General features: G+C 45.3%; 1 long non-coding RNA gene and 1 pseudogene across 2 annotated transcripts; both read left to right on the forward strand.

Annotated features, from left to right (window-relative positions):
- The first annotated feature begins 3,377 nt into the window (after positions 1–3,377).
- LOC144369221 (small ribosomal subunit protein uS5m-like) lies at positions 3,378–24,644 on the forward strand (annotated as a pseudogene). The gene is made up of 12 exons (XR_013428700.1): positions 3,378–3,532; positions 7,612–7,692; positions 11,773–11,910; positions 12,523–12,648; positions 14,704–14,937; positions 16,525–16,559; positions 18,352–18,442; positions 20,715–20,761; positions 21,008–21,065; positions 21,344–21,408; positions 23,124–23,260; positions 24,264–24,644. The product of XR_013428700.1 is annotated as a small ribosomal subunit protein uS5m-like (transcript).
- Positions 21,415–23,049, forward strand: LOC144369222 (uncharacterized). The gene is made up of 2 exons (XR_013428701.1): positions 21,415–22,387; positions 22,502–23,049. It is a non-coding gene; the product is annotated as an uncharacterized LOC144369222 (long non-coding RNA).
- Positions 24,645–27,734: the final 3,090 nt, after the last annotated feature.

Consider the following 27,734-nt stretch of genomic DNA (forward strand, 5'->3'; position numbering starts at 1 on the left):
ACTATCAAAATAAAAACCTGTTGCTTGGTGAATGGCCAAGTGGCCTTGCTAAAAGAATGAAAGGACAAACTGTGGATTGTGAGAAAATATTCGCAAATTATCTATTTGAAAATGGAATTGCCTAGAATAAATAAAGAAATGAACAGTAACTGAACAGTAAAAGAAATCATCAGGGTGGAGCTGTAGCTTAGTGGTTAAGCTCTTGCCTAGCATGTGTGTGGTCCTGAGTTCAACCCCCAGTACTGGGGGGAAAAGAAAGAAAAAATAAACAAACAAATAATCCAACTAGAAAATGAGCAAAACATACAAACAGACATTTCACCAAAAAGGATATGCAGATAGATGTTTAAGAAAAGAACACACACACACGGAAGGAGTTCAGTGTTATTAACTATTAGGGAAATATAAATTAAAGCCATAAGGAGATGTCACTATATACCCGCTAGAACAGCTTTTAAAATGGTGATAATACTACATGCTAGTGAGCATGCAGAGAGCATCTATCTCTTACACGTTGCTGATGGGAATATAAAATGCTAAGACCACTTTGAATAAACAGTTTGGCAGTTTTTTTGTTTGTTGTTTGGTACCAGGGATTGAACCCATGGGTATTTAACCACTGAGTCATATCCCCAGCCCTTTTTTATATTTTATTTAGAGCTAGGATCTCACCAAGTTGCTCAGGGCCTTGCTAAGTTGCTGAGCTGGCTTTGAACTCATAATCGTCCTGCCTCAGCCTCCCAAGCCACTGGGAGAACAGGCAGATGTCACGGCACCCAGCTGGCAGTTTCTTTAAAAACAGAGCATATACCGACCATACATCTAGGAATCTTAGAACTTGGCATATTCCAGAGAAATGAAATCTTATGCCCATGCAGAAATAGGTATGGGGTTGGTATACACTTCAGAGAATTGAAAGCAGGGACTCAAAGACATGCTCATACACCCATGTTCATGGCAGCATTATTCACAATAGACAAAAGGTGGAAATAACCCAATTGTCCCTTGAAAAGTGACTATATAAACACCACAGGGATGGAGTTATATATAGGCAACAGCTGTATACATGACATATATATGGAGTTATATGTGTGTGCACACGCATGTGCATGCAAATGTTATTGATCTCTAAAGGTCGATTCTGCCAAATGCTACTAAAGTGAAATCAACGAGAAAAAGGAGAAATACTGTGTGACTCTACTTGTATGAGGTACTCAGAGTAGGCATACTTCTTGAGACATAAAGGGGAATGGTAGGGCTGAGAGACAGGGAGGGGGAGTTAACATTTGGTAAGTACAATTTCAGTTTTTCAAAATGTAAAGAATTTCCCCCCCAGTGCTAGGGATTGAATCCAGGGGTGATCTAGAACTGAGCCGTATCACTAGCTCTTTTTATTGTTTTTATTTCAAGATGAGGTCTCATTAAGCTGCTAAGGCTGGCCTTGAATTGTGATGCTCCTGCCTTAGCTTCCTAAGCAGCTGGGATTACAGGTGTGCGCCACCACACCCAGCACAGAGGAAATGAATACTATGAACAGAAGGTGATTATGATAGCACAACAATATGAATTTATTTAATGCCAATGTTCTGCACACTTAAAATGGTTAAGATGGTAAAGTTTACATGTATTTGCTACAATTTTTAAAGTTTAAATGTCTAAAATATGTACATGAGTGTTTATGATAGCTTTGGTTGGAATAGCCCCAAACTGGGAACAAGCCAAATATGCTAGAAAGGGCAAATGGTTAAAAAAAATGGCAGTAATAATAAGTACTTAGTAATAAAAGTAAGAAACTATAAACCAACTTGAATAGACATCAACAGTCTAAAAGCCAACTCAAAACATCACACACTATGTGACTCCATTTATTTTTTTTATTTTTTATTTTTGTATTTGTTTCAGTTTAAACTTTAATGAAATACATATTTTATTTCAATTTCTTCTCTCTACATTTGAATGGTATCTATAAATAAATTTTATTCATCTTATATCAACACATGAATTTCTTCTTTTGTGAGTAGGATGGTAATAACTAAATGTTCTCAAGTTTACAAAATTATAGATATGAAGAATAGATTGGTGGTTGCCATCTTCCAGATGTTGGGAGGGTGGATGAGTGTCTCTACAGGTGAAAGGAGGGATCTTTGTGGAGATAGAAGTTTTGTACATCGATGGTGGTGGTGGTTACATAAGTCTACTTCTGCTACAATTGCATAGAACTCCACACACACACTTTCACAGATGAGTCCATGCAAAACTGATTAATCTGAACAAACTCAGTGGGTTACATCAATGCCAACTTCCTGGTTTTCACATTATAGTTCTGTAAAATATTACCATTTCGGGAAACTGGGTGAATGGTGTATGGGTATCTTTTTGTACTAATTTTGCAACTTCCTGTGAATGTATAATTATTTCAAAAGTATAATTATTTAGGTATAAACAACATGCCAACCAAAATAAAAAACAAACTTGCTAGTGACCTTACAGCATTTGAAGGCTTGACCACAACACAGACCAGAAAGTTGCCACCGATCTGACCTGGGCTGTCCATACTGAACTGGCTTTTGTCTCACTTAGCCCCAAAGGTCAGCAGTGCACAACAACTGTGTCACTTTTTTTCTTGTAAATATATACTTTTTAGTTGTGGTTGGGCACAATACCTTTGTTTTATTTATTCATTTTTCCGTGGTGCTGAAGATCGAACCCAGGGCCTTGCATGTGCTCTACCGCTGAGCCACAACCCCAAGCCAACTATGTCAGTCTTGGTAGGCTCTGCCACGATTTTTACTTTTCTGTATATCTGAACATTCTAACCTTGATCCGATCGATCGTTAAAGACTATCTGAGCAGGAGTCCGTTTCTCACAACACATTCCTGCCGTTCTTTGTGGCAGGTTTGTGCATCATTTGTGCAAGAACAGACTGCATAAAGCGGAGCCTGAGATGAACGGGAAAACCCTGGGATACGCGTGTGTGACGACCACACGTTGGAATCAGAATAAATGCAGAAATGCCTGTGAAACTCGAGCAAAGTACTTCATCTGCAAAACTCCAGGGCTTTCCTGGAGCGGGTTTCAATCTCTCCACCCTGTCTTATCCACCCTGTGGATCCTCCCTACACTTCGTGGGTCCCGGCCAGGGGTAGCTTGGAGAGCTCGCTGCGCCAGGCCGACCTCCCAGGCGCTCACAAGCGGCCGCCTCCAACTCGCCGACCGGCGCCCGGGGCTGGCCCCGCCCCAGCCCCGCCCCCGGGCCCTAGCGCGAGGACCCCGCGGAGCTGTCCGCGGCTACGCCTGATCCAACCTACCCTGTGGCCCATCCGGATAATCCTTCCAACGCGATATGGGCTACGGCGTGGTCCTCGGGTCTCGCACCTCCAGCCCAGGGCTGGGGCCCGCCGTTTGACGAGGAGCCTCGTGGCAGGCGAAGGACCGGCTGCCCCGGAGGGAGGAGGCGGGGCTCGCGCTTCAGCATGGCGGCGGCGGTGCGCGCTGAGGGCCGCTTTCCTGCGGTGTGCGGTGTGTCGACCGGTGAGCGCGGGGAGGGGGCGCGGGAGCCGGGGGTCGCCAGGGCTTGAGGGAGTCCGGGCGGAGGGAAGTGAGCAGCGTCCCGCGGCTCTCCCATCCAGCCCGGGACCGCTGGGTGACCTTGCGCGCGTTCCCTGCCTCTCTGGCGTCGGGGCGCTTGGCTGTAAAGTGACGTGAAGTGTAGTCGGTTCTTCAAGGTTCGTTTTGGTGAAGAGGAGGGAACTGGCGAGCCTTGCTTTCCCGGCGGGCAGGCGCGACCCCCCGGGTCACATGGTGATGCCCACCGGGTTCGGGGCTGAGGGGCGCCCGCGGGGCTCTGAAGGTGATGGTGGTTGTCCAGGTGGAGTCGGAGAGCACTGGCCTCCGTCAGCTGAATTCCAGCTGGCCGGTGGCCTCCGTGCAGAGACGGATGACTCGGACGTCAGCCCTCAGTGTCGCCTTTCCTGTCCCCCGGGGCCCTGGTGGGTTGTGTGCACCCTAGGAAGGCGCCCTACTGCTGTGTTGCCTAAGGTTGGCTCCAGGGCCGCCGCGTGGCCGCCGCCTGCCTTCTCTGCCCTATTTTGTTGTTAAGTCCACAGTTCAGCATTTCCAATTGTGGAACTCAAAGCCCCCTAAAACCCTCAAAGTCCTTTTTTTTTTTTTTTTTTGGTAACTCATTTTGTAGCAAAAAATTTCACCAGCAATCTTGGCAGAAAATCTGACCTTAATATTCTTTTCTTTTGTCTTTATGATTGTCTCTTCCCTTTTATTTTTCTTTCCCCATCTCCTAGTATTTCAAGGCTGTCTTCCTTCATGAGTCTAAACTGTGTGCCAGCCACTGTCTTCCTCTGTTCATGCGTTTTCCCTCATTGCCTTCCCAGTCCCTTTATGGAGTAGATTCTGTTATTATACTCTTTATACAGGTGGTGGAGGGAGCCACATAGATTGAGCAAGGGACATAGGTTTTTGCACCCAAAATTCCTAACACCAAAGTGTGTTTCCCCGTCCCCCCCTTTTTTGTCTTCTTGTGTATAACTATTTTTTTTTTGGTTTTTTTTTTCAGCTTTCTTGAACTATAATTCACATACCATACAGTTCATCTATTTGAAGTGCACAATATTTGCACAAACCTGTGCATTTATCATTATAATCTAATTAGAACATTTTTATCACTCCAAGAAGGAAGCTTTTTAGCTGTAGCCACCACTGATCTATTTTCCACTCTTCTTAGCTCTCCTGTTCTAGACATTTCATGTAAGTAGAACCACATACATGGCTGGCTTATTTAGTGCAAGGTCATCAAGATTCATCCACATTGTAACATGTATCATCCTGAATTTCTTAGGGCTGAATTGTAACGTGTCCATCACCACACTTTATCTGCTCATCAGTTGAGGGACACTTGGGTTGTTTTCCATCTTTTGGCTATTATGCCTAATGTTGCTGTAAACATCAGCATGCCATGTTTTTACATTGTGTGTCTATTTTCTTTTCTCTTGAGTATGTGCCTGGGAATGGAGTTGCTGGATAAAATGGTAATTCCACACTTGAGGGATGGCCAGAATGTTTTCAAAGTACCTGAGGGTACAGTGAGGGTTTTGATTTTTCTTTAGCAACATTTCTTATTATCTGTTCTTTTGATTATAGCCATCCTAGTGAGTATGAAATGGTATTAATTTGAAATTTTGATTTGCATTTCCCTGATGGATAATGAATGTATTTTCATGTGCTTATTAGCCATTTTTACATGTTTTTTTGAGAAATGTCTGTTCAAGTGTTTTGGCTCTTTTAAAATTGGGTTTTCATTTTATTATTGAATTGTAAGGAGTTCTAAAGATGTCTAATCAGATGTATGATTTGCAGAATTTTATTCCATATGTTGTTTTTTAACTTTCTTAATAGTTTGTGGGTTTTTTGTTTTTTGGTTTTTTTTTTTTTTTTTGTACTGAGGGTTGAACCCAGGGGTGCCTAATCACTGAGACACATTTTCAACCCTTGTTTATATATATATTTTTAGAGACAGGGTCTCACTGAGTTGCTTAGGGGTTTTCTAAGGCTGGCTTTGAACTCAACAATCCTCCTGCCTCAGCCCCTAGAGCTGCTGGGAATATAGGCGTGCACCACGAAGCCTGGCTTGATAGTGTTTTTTTGAGGCATACAAGGTTTTTGTTTATTTGTTTTTGTAGTGCTAGAGACTGAACCCAGGCATGCTGGTTCTTCTACCGCTGAGCTGAGCTTTATCCCCATCCCCGAAACACAGGTTTTAAATTTTGGTGAAGTCTGGTTTATGGGTTTTTTCTTTTTTTTTCTTTTTATCACTTGTACTTTTGGAGTTATGTTTAAGAAACATTGCTAGACCCGAGGTCATGATAATTTACCTCTGTTTTTCTTCTAGGAGTTTTATAGTTGTAGCTCTTACCTTCAGGTCTTTAGTCCATTTTGAATTAAGTTGTACATAAGGTGTGAGGTAGGGCTCCAACTTCATTCTTCTTCTTCTTTTTTTTTTTTTTAAAGAGAGAGAGAGAGAATTTTTCATATTTATTTTTTAGTTCTCGGCAGACACAACATCTTTGTTGGTATGTGGTGCTGAGGATCGAACCCGGGCCGCTCGCATGCCAGGCGAGCGCGCTAATGCCTGAGCCACATCCCCAGCCCCAAATAATTAAGTTGTATTTTTTTAAATATCTTTTTTATTGTTGTGGTTTATTTTTTTTTTTTTTATGTGGTGATGGGGTTTGAACTCAGGACCTCATGTGTGCTAGGCAGGCACTTTACCACTGAGCTATCTCCCCAGCCCCCCAACTTCATTCTTCTATGGGTTGACACCCTGTTATTCCAACACCATTTATTGAACACATTCCTTTTCCCCTATTGAATGGTCATGGTCCCTCTGCCAAAAACCAGTTGCCCACAAATGCTGTCTAAGTGTGTTCTGGAGAACCACACTGTATGAAGGGTTGCACAGGGAGGTACAGTCAGCCTGGTGCTGTGGGGGCTCCAGAGGGTGGAGGTTTCACAAGAGCTGCTGAGCATCCAGGATCTGGTGGATCCAGGATCTCATATACAAAAGTGTATGAGAGCGAATTCAAGACTAACTGTGTGTTTGGATGGCTATGGGGAGGGTGGGGCAGGGGCAGCAGGAGGCTGGTGTGGAAGCCTGGGGCCATGTGGCAGTCCTGCAGGCTGTGCCCAGAATTTGTAACTTGGCAGCAGGAAGCCAGGGAAGGACATGTCAGGGCTGTTAATTGATGAAGCCTCTTACTGTAGAAAGGTGGTAAATACAAGGGGAGAGGTGGGAGACCCATTAAAAAACCTTGAACCTGTGTCTGAGTGATGCTAAGGCCTGAACAAAGAAGTGGCAACAGGACCGCAGCAGAGGTGTGGCCCACGGCAGAGGGATTTTTAAGGTGACTGCCAAGCATGAAGCCTGGTTGATGGGAGGGTGAAGAGAAGGTGCAGCATGATGGCAGCTACCTGGCCAGTGGTCACTAAGCCTGGAAATCACTCATCCACTTCTCTTAGTTCTTTAATTCTGTGGATGGTATTATTCTGTGAATGTTACTGTTTTATTTATTTTTGGGGTACTGGGCATTGCACCCTATTGTGCTTTACAGAGCCACATCCTCAACCCTTTATATCTCCAGACCTGAATTTGCACTTCCCCTGCCTTAGCCTCCTCGGTATCTGTGGTTGCGGGTTTGTGCCACAGTAGGTGGCTCACCTTATTATTTTAAATGTCCCTCTTCATGTAGGAATGTATCTTAAAAATTTATTTATTCTTGTTGGAGGCCTGTGGACATAGCTAAGTGGTAAAGCACTTGCCCAGCATATGTGAGGCTCTGGGTTCTATTGCCCACACCATAAAACAACTCCACTTTTTGCTGAGTGCAGAGGCCTTCATCTGTAATCCCAGCAACTTGGGAGCCTGAGACAGGAGAATTGCAAGTTGGAAACCAGTCTGGGCAACTTAGGGAGACCCTTTCTCAAAAAACGAAGAGGGGATGTGGCTCAGTGGTGAAGCACGTGCCTGCAGGCTCCGGGCCCTGGGTTCAACCCCAGCACTGGAACCAAAAAATATTTATTTACTTATTTTTAATTGACAGGTCATTTCTGGTGCTGGCAGCTTTCCCTGAACACCTTTCCAACAGCTTCTGTTTTGGCGCTGAAGACCACTCTCAGCAATGGTGAGATTCATTTGGGAAGTATCTGTTCTCAAAAGATTTAATAAGAGTTTCTGTAGATTTGAAAATGTGAATGGACAAGGCATGTCCTTGATGATGGTATTGTACCGTCTTGAGTATTTTTCAAATTTTTTATGAGTGCAATTGTTGTAGTTCAAGGCTTTAAAAAATAATGGTTGCCATTTTTGAGTAGGTATTGTGCACTAGGCTTGAAACATACCACCTTGTTCAGCCCTCACACTGGCTTTCATGAGCTTATTCGCATTTTAGAGATGATAAGGTGAATCTCTGAGAAGCCAAGTGACTTGTTCAAGATCATGCAGCCAGGCCAGGCACAGTAGTGCACACTTGTAATCCCAGTGACTTCGGAGGCTGAGGCAGGAGGTTGCAAGTTCAAGGCCAGCTCTGTCTTAAAATAAAAATAAAAAGGACTAGGGATGGGGCTCAGTGGTTAAATACCCCTGAATTCAATGCCCAGTACCTTCCCCCAAAAAAGAATGAAAGAAATCACACAGCCAGTGAAGCAGGGCTGGTCCCAGAGCTTTCTGGCTGTTGTGATGCCCCCTCCTGTGGACACAGACTTCCTTGACATAGTGCAGGGCCTCTGTTCAGCTGCCTTCTGGGAAGTCCAGGCCAACCTTGCTGTGCAAGGAAGCCTGGCCCTTTCACCTTGAGCTTCTGGGACTCCTGAGTGCTGGGCTTCCCTGTGGGTCTCCTGCCTTTTCCTCTTGTAGACCCACCTGTGAGATGCCTTGGAGATCCTGGGAGAAGTCCAGCTGACAGGGCTTTCTCCCTAATGGCAGATTTCCTACGACCTGTCACACCCACTGTGAATCAACCAGTTTGATTTGTTGCTTGGTTGATTCACTCACTGATTTATAAACAGTTTATTTACCCCTTAACATGTGCCAGGCACTGCCCTGACCTGAGCCGGTGTAGGGCCTGATAGGGATAGCTGTCCTCACTGCAGGTTGCTGTGCTATTCATTAAAATATTAACTTTCAGGCTGGGGGTGCGGCTCAGAGGTTGAGCCTTGCCTAGGGGCCCAAGGCCCGAAATTGAATCCCCAGCTCCACACCGGAAGTAAAAAAAAAAAAAAAAAAAAAATTGAGTTTCCAAAAGGTCGTAAAAGGCTCAGGGCTTTCATTCCTAGTCCTTTTCTGCTCCTTCCCATCATCTAGGAACACTAATTCTTTCACCTTCCTCTGGTTATATTTCTAAATACACTCAGTCTTCTTTAAACAACATTGTTATGCTAATTGGAGATGTAACAGTCTATCCTTACCCTTACTTTCTTCCAGTATAGGTAGAAGCCGAGTTTGGACTGAATCTCTGGGCATTGTTTTTGTTATTAAATTATGTGCACATTCAGAGTGGAGCTAGGTAGTATTCTACTGTTACATTTTTTCCTGAAATTCATAATTGCCTGACTTTTAAGAAGTTGATTGCTTTCCTTATCACTCTATTTTTCTAAATGCTGCAACAAATTAGTCAGAAACATAGTAATAAATTTTCTAAAATCTCTCACCAACCAGTTTTCCTAGAAGAGACCCAAGTGAGAAGGAAGGAGTTCTTGGTGTAGAACGTGATGTGTGCTGAGGTAGAACCCTGGGGGCCTCTCCGTCCCCACCTGAGGGGTTGTGGCCTATCCCACTTTAGGCTGCAGGGTTGTTGCTTCCTGAGTCTGGGGTCTCATGACCTAAACTTAATAAGAACTCAAAGGATCAGAACAGAGTTGATAAGTGAGGTGGATTGTGATCTGTAAGTGAGCTTCAGAACGTGACTCAGCCTGAACTACTGAACTTTCTTCTTTAAAAAATCATAACACGGGGCTGGGGATGTGGCTCAAGCAGTAGCACACTCCCCTGGCATGGGTGCGGCCCGGGTTCAATCCTCAGCACCACATACAAACAAAGATGTTGTGTCTGCCGAAAACTAAAATGTAAATAAAATATTAAAAAAAAAATCGTGACACAATGTAAGCAAAACCATTTATACAAGTGTGCATGAAAATTGACTGTTGTTTTGGTGGTACTGAGGATTGAACTGAGGGGCACCCTATCACTAAGCTACATAACCAGCCCTTTTGATATATTTTTTCTTTGTTTATTTTTTTGATGGTGCTGGGGATTGAATCCAGGGCCTTGTGCATGCAAGGCAAGCACTCTACCAACTGAGGTATATCCCAGACCTATGTTTTATTTTGAAACAGGTTCTTGCTAAGTTGCTAAGGCTGGCTTCGAACTTGCAATCCTTTGCCTCAGTCTCCTGAGTCACTGGGATTACAGCCATGTGCCATGCACCCAGAAAAAGTGACTATTTCTAATGTGTACAAAGCCCTGGGTTCAATCCCCAGTTCTTCCCTGCCTCCCATTAAAACAAACAAACAAAAAACAAGTGGCTATTTCTAAATTCTAAAGTTGATTTCTTTTTATTTTTGACAGTTGGTTTCTTTTAGGCTGGGTACATTATTAGCTATGAGTGATATTTCAGTCTTTCCAAAAAATCTGTTAATAATTTTTACACTTCTTGAACTACATTAAAGATTATAATGCTGAACAGAGCAAGATGAAATGTTTTAATATTAGATATGTGTTGAAGATGAAGGTGTTTACAAGAAAGGCTGTGTATAGCAGAATGAGATTTGTAATGATAAAGTTCTGGTTTGTTAAACAATGAAGACCCAGGGCTGGGGTTGTAGCTCAGTAGCAGAGTGCCTGCCTAGCATGTGAGGCACTAGGTTTGATCCTCAGCACCACATATAAATAAATAAAGATCCATCAACAACTTCAAAAAAAATGAAGACCCAATGTTTTCTGGCTACATTTTATTTGGTAGTTCATCAGGTGGGCTACAGGTCTAGAGGACATCTGTGTGCTAGGTGCGATCTCCCTCCCCACAGGTGAGCAAATCATCTGGAATCGAAATTAGTGTTGAAATCTCATCCAGTCATCCAGTTCCTTGTGGCATTGGCAAATGTATCTCATAGGCCTACATTTGAAACAAAATGGTCGTATTAAGTGCTGTCCAGTAATCAAAGATTATCCCTTTGTGTTTGGGTCTCTGTATTCAGTGGAACTATTTCGATGGCTTCCTACCACCCTTAGATGTCACTCTCCCTGTCCTTACCCGCTTTCTTTCTCTGGTCCTGTGAGTCATGGTTGATGCTGCTGATGAATCTGCAGTTACTGTCCTCTGCATGGCTTCACTCAGACTTGAAAACAGCTGTTGTCAGGTTTTTGTTTTGTGTTTATCAAGCCAATACCCTAAAGGCCACTTTCCCTCCAGGGCTGTTTGAATCCTGTCACTTCTCTAGTGAAGCACAGAGCTCAAGAATCTGTGCATGCACTGATCTTGCCAGCACTGTCCCACTCCTTCATCACCACCTGTTCCTGTCACCTCTGCCTTCTTCCTCACGTGAAACCGCCATCCCTGGGACTGGTCAGATGGCTTCCTCTCAGACATGGCTGTTCTAAAACCTTTTCTCAAGTAATAGATGCATGTGGTTAAAAAAAAAAAAAATCCCTCAAAATACAAAAATGCGGGTCTTTCACATCCAACCTTAAGTGCCCCTGTTTTCTTCCACAGAGGCAGCCGCTCCTCAGTCTCTTGCCTGATCTTCTGGAGCTGTCTACAGCATGCCTTCCCTGCTTCCCTGTGTTTTGAACATAAAGGGCAGGGTACCCTCTACACATTGAGTCTTGTTCTTCTGAAGAGTTTCACTTGAAGGTCTTTCCTCATCTGTCCACTGCCCAGCTGCATACAGCAGAGGGCGCCATTTGCCCAGAGCAGCCCAGGAGCTTGGGCTGGATAATGCAGGGCAGAAACCCTGGCTGTACAGAGCTTTCTTGAGACTGGGACATCCACTGTGGAAATGAACCATGACCTCTCTAGGAAGGGCATTTAGGTGGCTTTCATTCCTAAAAGTTTGGTTTTATTTTTTAAATAACAATTGTCCTCAAAATATGATTCTTAAAAGATTAGAATTTTTAGAGACTTATTTTCATCAAGTCACAGTTATTTGGTGCTGGCAGCTCCACAGCCAGGGAGCATCTAACTTGGTTTTGTTTCATCTCTCTGTAGGCCCTTTGTCACTGCAGGGAACCAGAGACAGCCGACACTTCACCAGCTTGAGTCATGCGCTACAGACACAGTGCTGTATCTCTCCTCCCACCAGCCGGTCAGGCCAGCAGTACAGACCCTACAGCTTCTTCACTAAATGTAGGTAGACTGGCACACACTTCCACTTCCTGCAACAGGAAAGTAGGGGTGCTTTCCTATCTTAATTTTTCTTCTGTCATAAACGAATTAACATTTTAGTGATTATTCAACTAAAAATGCAACTAGAATTATCTCATGTGCTACAGCTGTATTTGGAGAGCACTAGTTTATCTGAGCCCCTCATTTGGGGCACCCAAGGCCTAGAAGTATTGAATTGTGCCCCAGATACCCTGCTGATTTAGAGTCACACCAAGAAGGCCCTTACTGTTTTTAGCTGGGCCTTTGCTAGGACATATCATTTGGAGAAGTTCAAGAGACGTCACTACTGAGACCTGAGTTGTGATTGGCAGACATCAGGGAAGCAAGTCTACTTACTGGTCAGGGACTTACTGGGATTTAATGTTAGCCATCTTTTGTGGAAACAAAGTGGAATTGTCTCCTCTTGTGTTTTCCAAATGTAATCATGTTTTATGTTCACTGTATGATTTTATTTTATTTTCATTACCTCAGTGACATGGATGAAGCTGGGCTTTGTGGCCTTTCTTATTCTTAGGAGAGTGTAGATCTTTGCTTTACAACTACAGAGTTTTTCAAAACCCCGTTTCCTTACAGTGACAGCAGATGAGCTCTGGAAAGGTGCTTTAGCAGAGACTGGTGCTGGGGCAAGAAAAGGAAGAGGCAAAAGAAGCAAAAAAAAGAGAAGGAAGGATCTGAACAGGGGTCAGGTCATTGGTGAAGGTAAACGTGTTTGGTTGTTTTGACAGTTTTCAGATTTGGTCCTGAACTTGGGGTGGGAAACTGATGATCTTGGGAAGGGGAGAAATAGCAAGCAAGCTGGGTCTGAGGGAGGCCTGGGGGGGCCCAACGGCAAACTTTGTTCTAAAAAGAGTCTATGTGCTTTTAAAGTGTTTTCCCCCGATTTTATGGATATTTGGCAAACTGGAAACATTCTCATTAAGTGCATAAGAATCCATGGTTTAGAGTCCAACCAGGGGGCTTACCAGCTGCCCCAGAGTGTCACGTACTCCATGGGGCACAGCTGTGATAGGTCCTGTGCTGCACACAGCCCAGTGCAGGCAGGTGGAGCTCGCAGAGAGCTGGCAGGCTTCCCCTGCCCAGAGAAGACAGTGACCAAGAGCAGATCTGTAGTCACAGGGCCTGTTGCCGCTACTCAACTGGGCTGCTGTCACACAGAAACTGCCCTGCACAGCACATGGTTGGACAGGCCCAGCTGTGTTCCGGTAAAACTTTATTTACAAATCAGCTGGTGGGCCGCACTTGGCCTTGGTCCTTCACGTGCTGATGTGATTGTTTATACTTGTGCTTTTGAAAGCAAAAATAGGATAGGTGAACTTGAATTGGCTTATTTTTACTGTTGTGCAGACTCATCGCTTTTGATACTAACAACCTTTCAGAAATAAAGGAAGCACCTTGTGCTGCACTTCTAAGATTGCACATCTGCTTGGGTGCTTTTACTACTTGTATCTTGTTTTAGTTTTTAAGCATTTGTTATTTATTTTTAATAATGTTAATAATAATAATAATAATTATTATTATTATTATTTTTGAGACAGGTCTTGCCATCTGGTCTTGCCAGGCTGGTCTTGAACTTGCAGGTTAAAACCTCCCTCCTGTCTCAGCCTCCCACCTAGCTGGGACTGCTCACATGCACCACTGTGTCTGGCTATAATTTATGTTTTCAAATTATAAAAATCGTATGCATACCTTCTCAGTAAAAACGCAGAGTGTAGAGAAAACTAAAAGCCCCTGATGTCCTTCCTGCCGTCCACATTCCCATTGTCTCCCCTGAGGGGCCACTGGTCTCATATTGGTATTTCCTTCAGTTGTTTTTGTGTGTGCTGGTGCGCGCTTTTGTATCAATTCCTTAAAGAAATAGATATCGTCTTTAAAAAGAAAAGAAAAGAAAAAGATAATTATACTATATGGTACATGCAATTGTATAATCTGCTTTTTTTTTTTTTTTTTTTAACCCAATAAGAGGTCTCAGGGCTGGACATGGTGGCAAACCCCTTAACCCCAGCGACTGGAGAAGCTGAGGCAGGAGGATGACAAGTTTCAAGGCCCGCCTCAAGAATTTAGTGAGACCCTGTCTCAAAATAAATAAAAAGGGTTGGGGATGTGGCTCAGTGGTAGAACGCCACTGGGTTCAATTTCCAGAACCAAAAGTAATAATAATAACATGTCTTAGAAATCATTCCACATCAGAACCTGGAGAGCAACGTTTTTTTTTTTGTTTTTTTTTTTTTTTTTTTTTTTTTTTTAAGAGAGAGAGAGAGAGAGAGAGAAATTAATATTTTATTTTTTAGTTTTTGGTGGACACAACATCTTTATTTGTATGTGGTGCTGAAGATTAAACCCCGCGCCGCGCGCATGCCAGGCAAGCGCACTACTGCTTGAGAGCCACATCCCCAGCCCGAGAGCAACGGCTTTTGATTTTGTGCAGGATATGGCGCCTGCTGGCTGTGCGTTCAGCCGTTCCTCTGTTGCCGACTCTGTTGCCGACCTGCATTACAGGTCGTGTTTCAGCAGACATCTTAGCGCTCACAGGCCTCACGAGTGTTTCTCTTGGTAAAAGTGAAAATGCGGTCACATGCCTGTAGGGTAGATGTGCATAAAACTGTGACAGTGCCAGGTCACCTGCCAAGTGATCGCATCAGCTCCAACTCCACAATACTGTGCTGGTGTCTGTGCACGCGTTCCCTGGCATCTTAGCAACATGAAGAGTGAGCACCTTTTAGAAGTTGTCACTTACCTATAATCTTTACCCTTCAGGACGCTCCGGCTTCTTGTGGCCGGGTCTGAATGCCCCTCTCATGAGAAATGGAGCCGTGCAGACCATTGCCCAGAGGAGCAAGGAGGAGCAGGAGCAGGTGGCGGCTGACATGCTCCAGCAGAGGGAAGAGTGGGACTGGAAGCGGAGGATGAAAGTGAAGCGGGAGCGAGGCTGGAGCGGGAACACATGGGGTGGCCTCAGTGTCGGTCCCCCGGACCCTGGTCCCAATGGAGGTAGTGGAGGCCTGGTTTGCTTGCCTTTGGTAGAGGACGTATCGTCCTACAGTGTTTCTGAAAATAATTTTATTGTTTACTTGTCTGTTTAGATTACCCTTTCTGAAAAAAGAATTTGACCTCTTTGACTAACTTTCCACATTGTTATCCCGGTTGCATTTGTGGGACACTAGAGGCCTGTAACCAGGAAGTGTTCCTCCAACAGGATGGAAAGCCCTGGGTCCCAGTGCCTTAGCAGGTGCCTTAGACATGGTGGTGTGCATTATAGATCTGTAGGGCACAGCGTTTCCCAAACACGTGGCCTCAGGCTTGGAGTGCTGTTTAACAGCAGAGTTGAGGGACCCCAGAGAGCTGTCACTAAGCCTTCGTAAAAGCAAACATGAAACAAAAACTGACGACACTTAGGCTGAATTAGAAAACAAAGCCTCCCCCTCCCCACAGAGGCAGATTCACCTGAAAATCTTGCTCTTGCCAGTGAGTGGGAGAAGAGGAAGCAAACAGGAGTTTGGCTCAAAGTAGAGGAACGGTTGGGCTGGAGAGGATGGGGCGAGCGTGCAGGAGGGTGGAGGTCTGGGAGGGAGAGGACCTGCCCACGAGCCAAGTCCCCAGTAACCAGATCCAGAGTTTAGACAGACAGGCTGCTGTTACCAGCAGGGGCAGGGTGCAGGTTTGGGTGAGCCTGTGCAATGGGGGTGGAAAGGCGGGGAGGTCACCTGGTATCTGGTAGCTTTGGTCAGGAGTCATCAAGCCAGATAGTGGCATTGGTGAACATGGCCACCAGAATATTTCTTGATGAGAAGGTGGCACTTGGCACTGGCTTCACTATCACCCAGTGGGTGGGACCCTGGCAGTGTCCAGGAAAGAAGATTGACTCTTGAGCTGACCGCTTTCAAAGCCGACTGCTGGGTACAGAAGCTTTTATTCTGCTCTCCTATTTTATTTTGTAATTGAGATTTTCTGTAATAAGTAAAAGCAAGAGAATTTGGGAGTGTTGGAAACAGCTGTGGTGGTGAGCGGAGGCTGAATTAAGAGAACTGAAAGCTGAGGAGCCGGGAGTTCCCGAGCGGGTCAGACCCGCAGTTGAGAGTGGTGAGCGTAGGCCAGGCTCTGATCTCTCCCGGCAGCAGCAGCAGGCCACTTGTGACCAGACAGCTGCGTGGGTTCTGGCCTGGAGAGGGCGGTAGAGACAAAAGTGTAGGGATTGAGGACGTTGGCGAGATCTATGAGGAGTGAGGGACTTTGGTGTCTTTGAGGGACTTTGGTGAGAGAGGCTGTGAAGAGCCCAGGAGACCAGATGGGAAAGCAGCGAGGAAGGCTCTGGAGGTGTCGGCGCTCCAGGAACCTGTGCCTCGGGAGCCGGCAGCAGGGAGCTGGAGAGAGGGAGGCTGCGGTCAGAGAGCCGTGGCTGAGCTCGTGAAGTCAGGCCAGGCAGTCCCTGTGGATGATGGGAACTGGGGCGCAGCCTGGAGAGCGGCACCAGAGAGCTCAGGTTCTTCCCATTAGAAGTCTGAGGGCACCTGGGAAAGGCTGTCCCACGTGAGCAGCGTGGATGCTCTTATCTGTGTGCTTTTTCTTCTCTCCTTGTAGAGACCTATGAGGACTTTGATACCAGGATACTCGAGGTAGGCCTGCCGAGCTCAACTCCCAGGGTCCTCTGGAGAGGTTGCCGGGGTCGGGTGGGCAGGAGGAGCTGAGCAGAGCTGTGGTGACAGTGATCTCTCGGACACAGACTCAAGTTCAGGGAGGAATTAACACAATTTGAAGTTCAGTTCCTTCATGTTGGTGGTCCCCACTGCTGCCTTGGTTTGTGGGGACTATGAAATTGAGGTTTGTGAGGGGCAAATTCAGGAGCACAATTTGGAGATTATGTTAAGTTCCTTCTTCCTGGAGCTAGAGTGTGCTATGTGGTGGCCTCTTGTGGAGCTGTACACCAGTTGTATCTAGGACACAATCAGAGAACAGGTTGGGAGGAGCAGGGGCAGGGGCAGAAAGCCTCAGGTTATGGCCAGTGTGCAGTTTGACTAGGGCAGTGGTCTCTGGGCTGCTCACAGATCCTGTATCAGGTGTGCTTGAACCACCCTTCCAGGGTGGTTCTCTGATGGCCAGTGTTCCTTGGAGCTGGCACTGTGCATTTAATCAGTGTTTAATAATGTGGAACAGAGCCGGGCTCGGTGGTGCACAGCTGAAATCCCAGTAGTTTGGGAGGCTAAGGAGGGAGGATGGTGAGTTCCACAGCCTCAGCAAAAGCAAGGCCCTAAGCAACTCAGTGAGACCCTGTCTCTAAATAAAATACGAAAAAGGGATGGGGATGTGGCTCAGTGGTCAAGTGCCCTGAGTTCAATTCCCAGTACCTCCCCAAATTGTGGAATAATTTATATATCAAATTTGTGACAAAGCCTCTCTGAATATGTATATTATTTCTTCAATATCAGTTATATTATGGAATTTTTAAAATATGTTTACAAGTGTTTTATGTTGGTATCCCATTGTGTGTTATTCCCCCCACCCCAATTCTAGAGATTGAACCCAGGGCTTTGGGCATTGCTAGGCAAACACTCTGCCACCAAACCACATCCCCAGCCCTTTTAACTCTTTATTTTGAGAAGGGTCTCGCTAAGTTGCCCAGGCTGGCCTTGACTTTGCCTTCTTCCTGCTTCAGTCTCCTGAGTCACATGGATTACAGGCGTGTGCCCCTACACACACCCCAGTTCATAGCTTTTGAAAGTTAATCCCACTGAAAGAGTCTTTCATATGTAGGTTGTTTCCTATAAGATCATTCAAAAGTGTGGCCTCAGCCTCCCTTTTCCTTAAACTTCTTCCTAGGAAGGAAAGGGGACAACTGTCATTTAAGCAGTTTAGTTAATAGTTTCATAATTCCTGGCCTTTAAAATAGGCTGAAAAAATGGGAGATTTTCCTGAAGTTTATAATGAATAGGTGTTTCCAAATTCTGTATTCTTGTTTAAGCCTGATCCTTAACATAGCAGTCCAGTCCTGCGAAGTTTTTTCCTTACGTTGCATTTCATCATTTCTAAGATATTTTAGTACCTTTGATACTGGAATTTGTCTTATAATCAGTGTTAAACTATTTCAAAGTTTAATCCATAGTGTTTTCTTTCCTGTGTACATTTATTAAGATGGGGTACATTGAGTTGTGTAGTTGTAAATTCCTTTAAAGATTATCTTAGTTAACTCTCCTAATAACCCAATGAAATAGGAAGAGAAAGTCTTATTTCCATTGTGTTCCCGAAATGCTTCAGAGGGAGGGTTTGTTTGGGAAGTTTGCTTTTGTGCCTACAGACTGGAGGAGGTGCTGGGTCCTGCACCAAGCCTTGTGTGGCTGAGCCAGCAGGTCCTCGTCCTCTACCTCAGAGTTTTCTTCAGCTGTCCTATTGATGAAGCATTTTGTCTTTTAGGTCAGAAATGTTTTCAATATGACAGCCAAAGAGGGAAGGAAGAGATCAGTCCGTGTCCTGGTGGCTGTGGGGAATGGGCAGGGAGCTGCAGGTGAGTGGGGTGACGCTGGACACAAAGAGGCCTGGCTGCCCGGCTGGAAGCCAGGGCCCTGCTGCCAGTCTCACTTTTTCTACTAATAGAGCCGCCTAGAGGTCTGGGCTCACAAACCTGGTGGTAAACCACGAAGCTTCTCAGAGAAAGAAAGAAAAGCTCTTAAGGCCTACATCTGAGGACTGGGTATTTTAAAGGGCTTAAGACACTATTGTATGGTGCATAATAGTGAAAACTTAGAACAAGTTCAATCGGGCCTGGTTACAGGATAGCTGTCCAATATAATATTCTTTTTTTTAATATTTATTTTTAGTTATAGGTGGACACAAGATCTTTATTTTTTATGTGGGGCTAGGGATCAAACCCAGTGCCTCACGCATGCCAGGCGAGTGCTCTCCCTCTGAGCCACAACCACAGGCCTCCAAAGTAATATTCTATAGCCATTAAAGAATTGTGAAAAATTACTTACACAATAAGTAATTTTGGTTAAAAATTTGTCATGTAATCATGATTTTTTTTTTAAAGTCATTTATATGCAAGGAAAAAAACTAGAAGACTGTACACTGACTGATAAGTGTTCACTTGGGTTAGCAGGTTTGTCAGTCATTTAAATTTTCTTCTTTAGACTTTTAAAGTTTCCCTACTGAACATCTTGTTTTTGAAATGTGTTCACATAGAACTGAAAAACTGTTTGTTGCTTCCTTTTGAAAATTTCAAAGCAAAAGCAAAAGACATGATAGTGCTTTGCTGTAAGAGACCATGGTTAGCAGTTAGTGTTGTCTCTTTTCAAAAATATCTTTTCTGAAATTTTGTGTCCATGTTACCTCCCTTTACCTTTTTATCAAAAGCTTAGCAGAGATCTTATTATAGCCATGAATTTGCACCTTGCTCTTCTTGCTTGGTTTTGCCCTCAGAGGTCTTCTGTTAGCATAAGCAGATTTCTGGTATTGGTTTCATAGTGTTCCAGTGTGTGCATAGACATGATTTTTGACCCAATCCCTATTGTTTCCAAATTTGTATCATTTATTACAAACAACAACAATAACATTGACCTTTTTGTACATGGAGCTTGTTGAACTTTTGGAAATATAGAAATAGGAGAAATGTCTTGAAATTGCTGCCGCACTGGGTGTAAATGTCAAGTATTGCCAGATCTCCTCCTCAAAGGTTGCATCAGTTTATGTCCCTCTGTACCACCCATCCTTGCCCTGAGTAGTATCAGACTTTACTGATTGTCAGTATGATCCCTGAAACGTCTCTCCCAGTTTACACCTGTACTTTCTAAGTTAGGAGAGTGCCGACCCCATTTTGCGTGTTCATTGGCCGTTGCGCTTTCCCTTTGGACATCTGTCAGTCCAGGTGCTTTGCCTATTGTTTTAATTGGGTGGTTTTCTTGTCTTTATTGATTGGGATTAGCTTCTTGTAAGTTAAGGACATGAGCCTTTTTTGTCTTATCATCTTTTGACTTAGTTTTGAATTTTTTTCCACATCGAAGCTTTAAAATCCACAGAAGTTTTAAACCTTAACATAGCAAATTTATCAGTCCTAGGTCACTTCTGGTTTGTGTTTTGCTTAGAAAGTCTCCTTTTGAAGATTATAAGTAAGTGCACTCATATTTCCCTCTAGGACTTCCATGGTTTACTTTGTTCTGTTTAAACTAGGAACTGGAATTGAAGCCCTTTTCATCCCAGGCCTCAGATGTCTTGCCTATTTTATTTTCCTGTGTGTAATTTTAAAACAAAGTACTTTTTTCAAATTAAATAATAAATGGTGGCAGCAAATAATGGAAGCATTTCTGCAACTTGTGATAGACCTCATTTCCTAGGGTAAAGCATTTACAAATTGGAAACTATTAGGTTTATTTTTCTGGTTAATTAAAATTGAAATTCTACTGAAATCATAGTTTTACTCTATAACAATGTATTTTTCCCCTATCCCTTCTTGTCATTTTAATCTCTTTGCACAAGTGCCCCAAAACATTTGCCTTTTATAAATATAGAGCATACTTAATTTTAAAAATTGAGTATATTTCATTTTATTAGAGATTTATAAAAGGTAATGTTATGTATCTCAATGTCAAGTCTGTCCAATGCCTCAGAACAGATGAGCACATCTCTGGCTTTCTTCATGGCTGGTTGTGCAGAGCAGGTGTTCTGTGGGCAGTTGAAAGAAGGGCGTGAAATGCTGTAGAGCCCAAACTGGGAGCTGGGGAGAGGCACAGGCTGGGTCAGAGTAGCTTTCCTTTTCATAAGTTTTGCTTTTTCTTTTGAAGGTTTTGCCATTGGGAAGGCCACTGAGCGGGTGGATGCTTTCAGGAAAGTACGTGCATGTTTTTCTTTGTTAACATTTAGTAGAAGATGAAAAGCTCTGTGTTCACATGGGGGCACTGCAGGCACACAGTCACGTATCACGAAGGAATCGTCAGTGTATGTGTGATAATGATATTGTGGCTAAGTCCTTATGTTTTAAGGTGCATAGGTGGAATTTTTTATAATAAAATACTTTATAAAATAGTTTTGAAACCCAGCGAGAGATTTAGGAGAATTTGTTCCTTCCTTTCTTCAGGCAAAGAACAAAGCCATCCACTATTTGCATTACATAGAGCGGTATGAAGACCATACAAGTGAGTGTGGGTCTTTTCTTGTAAGATTTGCAGAATGCCACTGTGTCCTGGTGTGTCTGTGACATGCCCAATGGGTGTCTTTGTGTTGCTCTGACTGCATTCTTACAAATGTGCAAAATGAGGAAACAGCCTGGCCTCGGGGGGTGGCAGGAGAATGAGTGGGGTCAGCGTCTGTGTGTCCTGTGGGCTGGCTGCTTAGGGCAGCACCCAGTGCTCTGTGGCTTTTGCAGACATTAAAGCCACATGCCTGACCCTCCTGTGTCTGCTTTACCCCCCAGTATTCCATGACATCTCGTTGAGATATAAGAGGACACACACATCAAGATGAAGAAATAGCCCAGAGGTAACTGGAAAGCTCTGACTCTCTGTTGAACATAAAGCAGAGAAAGCACCACAGTCCCACCCTCCCCCCTGGGGTTGTTCGCCTCTCCTTGAACTCATCCTGAGAGTGACAGATGGAAGTCCTGAATTAGGCTGAGGAAGGCCAGGCTCCTGGGGAAGAAGCCAAGGTCGGGCTGCACAGGCCCAGGCCTGTTCCTGGAGTGGCTGAGGCATGCAGAGCAGGTGGTGGTGGTCCGGTTGGATGAGTGGGCACGTGGTTCCTCCTGGAGCCTTCACCCAGCTGGACGGTGTTTTTTCCTGCCAGTCACGTGCTGTTCCTCTACAAGTGTCGTGGTGTTAGGCTTGTTATTTGGTGCTGGGGATTAAAGCAGAGCCCCACACCTGTGAAGCACGCGCTGTCACGGAGCTCCCCCAGCCCCTCACCATTGAGTACTGTTGAACTTCTATGATCTCTATTCATTGAGGCACTGGGTGAGCAGAAATGGCCTTTCTTGTCTTGTGGACAGGCCACAGGCAGTGTTGGTTATGGGGACAGTCACACCCAGTGCACTCTTGGTGCAGAATTCTTAAACATTTGGATTTGCATTTTGCTTGCAGTTCTGTAGTAAGAACCTGTTTCATTTGACTGTAGTTTTTTAAATCTCAGGAGTTCAGGTCAGGAGCTGGGCGCAGTGGTGCACACCTGTAATCCCAGTGACACTCAGAAGGCTGAGATAGGAGGATTGCAAGTTCCAGGCCAGCCTCAGCAACTTAGTGAGGCCCTAAGCAACTGAGCTACTGCCTTGTGCCTTCCTCAGTGCTGTCAAGAGGAGGAGGAGGGCCACCTTCATCAGGGTGGCCAGAGGTGGCCTCTGAGCAGGGGCAGTGTGAGTGAGATCCTGAAGGAAGAGGAGCACAGGGGCAGGTCTGGGAGAACGTTCCAGGCTGGTGCGTGCCCCAGGTAGTGTGCCCTCCTGCACAGGCCATGTGAGGACAGTGCAGTAAGTGGGGTCGGGCACGGGGTGTGTGTGTGTGTGTGTGTGTGTGTGTGTGTGTGTGTGTGTGATAATGATATTGTGGGGGGAAGATCCTGCAGATGTCTTTGTTTAATTCAGAGAGCAATGGCCAGTGAGAGGTTGTGCCCCGGAGCCTTGATTTGCTGAGGATCAAACCCAGTGCCTCACACATGCCGGGCAAGCGCTCTGCTCTATAGCCCCAGCCCTGGCTTGTGTTTTTGATGCTCTTCTGGAGGAGGGATTGCCGGTGGCCAAGAGCAGGGCACGTGGCTAGAGGGGAGGAGACCACCCCAGCACTGAAGGCCATCAGGGAGGTGAGAAAGCACTCCAGGAGCCACCAATTCAGGAGACGCTGCCACTTAGGCCAGAAGGTGTTCCCAGGAGAGGGAAGTGGTGTCGCTGCCAGGGCAGCTGAGTGGTCTAGGAGGGTGAGGACAGGCGTCTCCCTTGATGGTAACCAGGCATGGACACGGGAGCTGGCCTGGGCAGAGGGCCAAGAGTTTTCAGGCACTAAAGTTTTAATGTAAGTAACATCGTGGTTTCCCCCCCCACTACGTTTAAGGTAGATATTCTGTTTAATTTTTGTACATACCATTGAATAAATGTCGTCCTAGAAGTCACACTAGCTGGGGGTGGTGAAGCCAAAATGTCATTCCCTAAACCCAGAGCCACACGAAAGACAGCATGCTGGCAGGTGCTCAGTCCATTTCCTGTCTCCTAGGATACGGCCTGCGCTGCCACAGGGCCATCATTACCATCTGCCGGCTCATTGGCATCAAGGACATGTATGCCGAGGTCTCTGGGTCCGTCAACATGCTCAACCTCACCCGGGGCCTCTTCCATGGGCTCTCCTGCCAGGTAACCTTCCCTGGGGTTTGAGCAGGTCTGGCTATGCTGCAGACCAAGGTGCTGAGGGTCTCCTAGGGGCTCCCACGGCCACCTGCTGCAGTGACCCCAGGGCTCTGCTGCCCAACCAGAGCTAATCTTGTTTCTCAACATCACCTCACCCAGTCGTTTTGAACCAAATCTCAGGTCCCATTTTATTTCATTCGTAAATATTTCAGTGTATTTCTAAAGGATCAGAATCAGAAACCTGAGAAGTGGTTTCTGATTCTGATCCTTTAGAGGATCTAAAGGATCCGTTTACTTCTATGGTAGAGCGCTTGCTAGGAACACTTAAGGCCCAGGTTTGATCCCCAGCACTGGGGAAAAAAAAATGTCATGGTACCCTTACCATTCCTAAATATCATGACTCAGTATTATCAAGTATCGAATCTGTTCATTCAAATCTATCCATTCGTCTGATTTAAAAACTTTTTTTTTTACACAGTTTTTGATTCAATCCCATTGATTTGATTCAATCCAGTTGAGAAGATGTCAGCACTTCTAAAGTTTCTCCTGTGTCTTTTAAGTCTCTCTTGGTCTGTCCCTCTCTCTTCCCCCCTTGCTGCTGTTATGTTGAAGAAGTCAGGTGTTTTGTCCCATAGTGTTTCCAGGGTTGAGCACCCGTGGAGTCCTTGATGTCCTTTCCCCCCTGGACCTCCTGTGATTTGGTTGTTAGATCTCAGGGCTCCACCAGGTTCAGGCTTGGTGCTTGGCCCGGCAAGCACGTGCTTAGGGAGTTTGGAAGGCGAGGCCTGGCGTACCCCAGTTTGGGGTGGGAAGGTGGGCTGAGGCATCCCCCTGTGACAGCCACTGTGGTTTAACCACCCAGAATCAGCTGGCACTGCTCTTTCCCCCAAGCTCTCTGGTGGGTTCTGCACTCCCACCCCCACCCCACCCCTGTGGTGGTGCCTCTCACTCCTATAGCCACAGGGACCCTCGGAGACCTAACTGCTGTTCTCACTTTGGTCTTGCCCAGGAAACCCACCAACAGCTGGCCGACAAGAAAGGTCTCCATGTGGTGGAATTCCGGGAGGAATGTGGCCCCCTGCCCATCCTGGTCGCCTCCCCCCGGGGGGCCTTGAGGAAGGATCCTGAGCCAGAAGAGGAGGTTCCCGACATCAGGCTGGACTGGGAAGAGGTGAAGGCTGCACAGGGAATGAAGCGCTCTATTTGGTCAGGTCTCAAGAGGGCCTCCACCTGACCTTCCTGCCACCTGGCTCCCCTACTGCAACACCGTGCCTGCTGCCCTAGGCGCCTGGGACTCCCCCGTCACATCTTGCTGTGTCACCTCTTTTTTCTTTTTTGAGGTAATTTCAACCTTCTTTATTTACAAATAAATAATTATAGTTTTGATTTATTGATCACGTGATCTGTGCCAGGCAGTGTGACAGGGACATTATGTACTGACCTCAGTTCAAGACTACTTTAAATACTCCATGAAACCAGCAAAAGCAAATGGAGCAGGGAGACAGGAAAAGACCCACCCAGGGGTAATGTGCACAGGGACATGAAGGGCTGTGGTGGCTGTGCCCGACGCCCGCTCGGGCTGACCCATCCCTGGGAGGTGACCTCCTGCCCTGTCCCTCACAGCTGCACCCACCTCCAGCAGGGCCCAGGCTGCCCTGGTGGCAGGAAGTGCCTCATTGTTCCAACTTGAACATCAAGTGCCAGCAGCAGGAACCTCTTGTCACACGCTTGACACCTCTTGTGTGGTGTCTGGAGAAATGTCTCTTCACCTCTTTTTGCCCATTTGAAAAATTGAGTTATTTGTGTTTTTATCATTGAGTTGTAAAGATGCTTTAGTATTGTGGACACAGGCCCCTGTAAGGGGTGTGACCCACCATGTTCCTCCTCCGTGGGCAGATCATCATTTCCTGTTTCTTTGAATACTTTCTCTGCCCCCATCCTCCCCCAATCCTCTGCCTACCCAGGTAGGCCCTTGTCACAGTCCCCCAGTTTATTGCCTTTAAGACAATAGAGTAGTTAAAGCACAATTAATGCCAACATTTTTTTACACATGTAGATGTGCAATGTATGATAACAACACAGAGACCAGGCAGGAGTCCTGGAAATATGCTGTCACCTGGTTCTCTCAAGGGGTCATTTGAAGGTGGACTGGTTAAGGTAAAGATGTGCACTTAAACCCTATTGTAAAGGAGTCACTAGCGTGACACAGAGCTGTAGCTATTAAGCCAGCAAAGAGAATGAGGTGCAATCTTAAAAATAACTCATTGTGCTGGTGCAGTGGCACACACCTGTAATCCTAGCTGCTCAGGAGGCTGTGCAGGAGTTTCCCAAGTTCAAGTGCAGCCTCAGCAACTTAGCAGGACCCTGTCTCAGAAAGGGCTGGGCAAACATACAATGCTCTTGATTTGTTGATTATACATATCCTTTGATTAAAGTCCAAACATAACGAGTCTTTAGAGACATTTTTTATCAGAAAAAAATAAACTTTTCTTTTGCAAGTTGCTAGATAATGTAGAAATTTGGTACAAAAAAACCAAAATGCAAAAAAAAGTGTATGTATTTATAGTGAATAGGATTGCCTGAGGCGCGTAATACTTGTTTATTTAATGTGTGCCCTTGCAGACAATTTTACATGTTTGTATGACAGGACATACATGTATGTGTGAGTGTGTGTGTGTGTGTGTGTGTGTGTGAGAGAGAGAGAGAGAGTGTGTGTGTGTGTGTGAGTGAGAGAGAGAGGGAGAGAGAGAGAGAGAGAGAGAGAGTATGTGTGTGTCTTTTATATACAAAAGAGGCTGAAATATCTATCCAGGCAGAATATGTGATCAGACCCAAGCCTGTGCAGGGAGTTGGGTGACCATTAACTTATGCTGATCTGATGGGTCACAAGTCCCAATGTGTATCACCCACACTTCAGTCAGCAACAGCAGCCAATCTCCCAACTGTAGCAGCATTAGTTAGTTTCCCTGCACACTCTGTGTTCCTGACATCACAGTGCTGTAAGTTGGTGGCCCTCGTTAAGCAAAGTCATATTTGCAAAATAGCATTATTTGTTTTTAAAGCTTTTAAAGACATGGTTTTCTTGGGGGGAAAAAAAAAGGCTTGGGACCCAGCTCAGTGGTGGATTGCTTGCATCGATGTGGGAAGCTATGGGTTCCATCCCCCGCACCACAGAACAAACTCAAAAAACCCTCAATCCAAGAGAAGGCAGAAAAAGAGGAGAAGGGGAACAAGGAACAGGCGGCCCCAAGGAGAAGCCTGGGAAGTTCAAACCAGCCGTTCCTAGACCGCACTAAGTGCAAGCCCTCTGAACACCTGTGCACATCCTGTCAGCGCACTGTGCTGTGTTCTGTTGAGCTTAACTTTGTCCTCCTGGTGTTCCCCTTCAGGGTCTGTCCACTTCTGGCAGCAGGCTGGTCCCGTCTCCACCTCTCCTTGCAGTTCTCAAGTATTTTAATGTTCTGCCGTACAGTGCGTGCTCCCTGAGTATGGTACATCTTGGAGAACTGTCCCATCATCATTCATGTGGTGTCCCTCTATATGATTGGCAGTTTTCCTTGCACGTAGTTAATATAGTCTGAGCTTCATACAGTGACTACTGCTTTCCTTCACTAGAGTTGGCCCCGTGTTTCCCTCTTCAACACTTCACTCTTAATCTACGGTGGTCCCCTCGTACCCACGGTTCAGCTCGCCAAGGTTTCAGGTACTTGTGGTCAACTGCAGTCCCAAACTGTTAAGTGGAAAATTCCAGAAATAAAAAAATTTCCTAAGTTTTAAATTATATTTCATTGTGTGTAATGCTATGAAGTCTCGCACTGTCCCCCTGAGGTATGAATCGTCCCTTTGTCCAGTGTGTCAACACTGTATACGCTCCCTGCCTGTTACTCACTCTTGGTAGCCATCTTGGTTATCAGATGGACTGTTGCAGTATCAGTGCTGACACTCACATACCCCTGATTTTACTTAAAGCTTAAGGGGAGCGATGGTGGGAAGTTTATTGAATTATGTTAAAATTATTCTATTTTACTATTAGTTACCATTGTCAATCTCCTCCTGTGCCTAATTTATAACAGTCATAAGAATGTAGATATAGGGGGAAACAGTGTATATAGGGCTCAGTGCCATCTGCAGCTCAGGCATCCACTGGGAGTCTCGGGATGTATCCCTTGGTGGGGGTACTACTGTATATTTTAAGTGGACTTCTAGACACCAAAGGGTTGGAACCTGTTTTTTGAACCCCTCTGATAATCTCTGATAATTGGTACGTTTAGGCCCCTGACGTATAATGTGATTATTGATCCAGTTGAAATAGCATCTGCTGTGCTTGGTACCGTTCTGTGTAATTGCCCTGGTTCTTTGTGCCTGTTTTTGTCTGTCTCTTCTTTTCCTGCCTTTTGATTCCATCTACTCACATTTCTCAGCACACCTGTTATACTTCTTTTTAAAAACCTTTTTTAGTGGTTGTAGTGTATACTGATAA

The sequence above is a fragment of the Ictidomys tridecemlineatus genome, chromosome 12 (assembly GCF_052094955.1).
Source record: "Ictidomys tridecemlineatus isolate mIctTri1 chromosome 12, mIctTri1.hap1, whole genome shotgun sequence".
Taxonomy (NCBI): domain Eukaryota; kingdom Metazoa; phylum Chordata; class Mammalia; order Rodentia; family Sciuridae; genus Ictidomys; species Ictidomys tridecemlineatus.